Source organism: Theobroma cacao, chromosome 9 (genome assembly GCF_053813885.1).
Source record: "Theobroma cacao isolate CCN51 chromosome 9, ASM5381388v1, whole genome shotgun sequence".
In the NCBI taxonomy this organism is placed as follows: Eukaryota; Viridiplantae; Streptophyta; class Magnoliopsida; order Malvales; family Malvaceae; genus Theobroma; species Theobroma cacao.
Genome location: NC_142647.1, coordinates 13,691,749 through 13,694,301, shown reverse-complemented (window position 1 = coordinate 13,694,301; position 2,553 = coordinate 13,691,749). Strand labels below are relative to the sequence as shown.

Here is a 2,553-nt window from a genome sequence, read left to right as displayed (position 1 = left end):
TATGCGAGGAATTAGAGATTTATTTCACAGATAAACATATAGGGGAGCTATAAAAAATCATTTAATTCCTTTTCACCATGCAGAGAAATATAATTCATAATATTAAAACTTATTTTAACTCATATAAAACCATTAAATTTTTTTTCAAAAATAAACAACATGGCTTATGACTTTCTTAAAAACTTGGCTTGTGCCAAAATCATTCTCATACTCGGTTGTCAGGGATACCTTGGCCTGGGGCTATCCTAACCAAATCCGCCAAGGCTGTTAAAAAGTAATGTATGCAAAAATCATATTTTTATTTTGAAAACACAGTCGTTCCTTGGCGTTAGCGGAGTTCATCATCACGAGGTGGTTTGGCGTGACGTGAACTCTAACCATACCTCAGGAGATACCCTACGCGCCTCTCCGACCGATGTACATATATAACCGAATTTCGTGCTCCTCTAATAGGCTGGTCCACAGACTGCAGCAAGCTAAATCCCCCATACAATAAAATTTGCAATAGTATGACATGACAATTATTTCACAATCTAGCCTCTCAAGGCTAAATACACAGCTCATATATTTCAACACAAATACCAATTCAGCCATTCATGCAAATATTGTCACAAGCCATTCGATTCAAAATACAATTTATAACAAAACATGTAGCAATCTCCAATTACTCTTGAATTTCTTGGTTAAAATGAAATCACCTTTTAAAAGAATTCAAATTTGATCTTAAAGGGGATATTTTAAATCTTTCTCAAAATATCGGTCCCCACATCATGTTAAAACTCTCTTTTCGTAAAATGTTCATTGTAAATATTTGCATGATATTTTGTATCAAAATAGCATAGTGAATATGTAATAAATTTCATGAATGCGCACCACACAAACAATAAGGCACAATTTCCTTTGATATAAATCATTTCGAAAAGCTTGTTTCCCGGTTTAAAACACTTTACTTATAATATATATATATATATTCCAAATGATTTCTAAAAATAACTTTCACCCACAATTCATTAAAATTCTATCAACGCATGTTTTCCATAAATTTTACACTTCACGTAAAATATACATACATGTATATACATACGAAATTTTTTTAAAATTGACACCCCCTACTCACCTCATAATAGTGGGATATTACTTCACTATTGATTCGTACACGTGTATAATTATTCCTAATTGTCGGTCACTTACTTCATTTGGCACGCCTCCACGATAAACTTTCCTACCAACAATTTAAACTCAGTATACTTAATCACACATTTGTATGGGTAGCAACTTAATTAAAAATTTCTTAAGCAACTTGCATATTTTTCATCCAAAATATGCACAATATTAAACTACCCATAAATCTTAAAATATAACATTAACTTACCATTGGGCCTTTTTCATTTCTTTATGACCTTTGGGCCCCCCTTTCATGGACTTTTTCCATTTTTTTTCCTATTTGGGCTAAGCCCATTTATTTTCTATTGGGCCATGCCCACTTATTTTCTATTAGGCCATGCCCATTCTTTTTTTTTCTTTTCTTTTCTTTTTTTTTTTCTCTCTTCCACATTCTCCCTTCTTGGTTCATTTTCTTCCTCCTCTGGTGGCAGCACTTCCAGCTCTCTTTTCCTCAAAAATTTGGCAGCACCAAGCTACCTTTTCTCCTTCAAATTGGCAGCACAATGCTGTCCAATTTTTCTGCACAAATTGGCAACAAACAGCTCCAATTTTTCTGCATCCAAAATCATCCACAAAAACCTCAAAAATTCCAGCAATTAACCTAAAAAAAATCAGCTTTCTTACCTCAAAATTTTCAGCTTTTTCTTCCTCCAAAAATTGCAGCAAAAAGCTCTTTTTTCCTCCCTCAAAGTGCAGCAAAACTGTGCCATGAAAAAAGTAAAATTTTCGTTCCTTTTCTCTTCCTCTCCCACGGTTTTTCTTTCCTTTTTCCTTTCCTTTCTTTTGCTTGGCTTTTGGTTCTTTCTTTCCTCTTCATAACCGACTTCTCTTCATTTCTTTTCTTCTTTCATCCCACATGACCGGCCCCACCATCCTTTCTACACTCTTCTCTTTTGTTTTCTTTACTTTTTTTTTTGTCTTTCTTCCTTTCTTTTGTATGGCAGGCCATTCACCTCACTTGGTTCCAATTTAATATTATTCCAAATGACTTTGACTTTTCTTCATTCCCATCCAAACCACATCATTCCCATTCTTGACTCATGTGGTCACTCATGTACATATAAAAATATTTTTTGACTTTTCAACATCTTTTCTTCATTATTTTATCATCCATTTTATTTTCATTTTATTTTTATTTCTTCAAAATAATAAAATTTACATATTATGCCTTAACTTCATTTTATTTAACACACCTCCCTCAAATTTTCATATTTTAAAATTAATTCTTTCGACACGAGTAAAAATTCTAATTTCCTTCTATCTTCCTTTTCTTACACGTGTATAATTAAAATATCGAGATCGCATTTCAACGCGGTGTCACCATAATATTTAAATATTTACTTACCCGTGTTAGCTCGATTTAATAAAATCACGCTGACGCAATTATCT

General features: G+C 32.9%; 1 long non-coding RNA gene across 1 annotated transcript; it reads right to left on the bottom strand.

The window, feature by feature from the left end:
* Positions 1–1,010: 1,010 nt before the first annotated feature.
* Positions 1,011–2,024, bottom strand: LOC148760744 (uncharacterized). Its single transcript, XR_016028550.1, has 2 exons — positions 1,373–2,024; positions 1,011–1,222 (listed from the first exon to the last, which is right to left on the bottom strand). It is a non-coding gene; the product is annotated as an uncharacterized LOC148760744 (long non-coding RNA).
* Between the last annotated feature and the right edge of the window lie 529 nt (positions 2,025–2,553).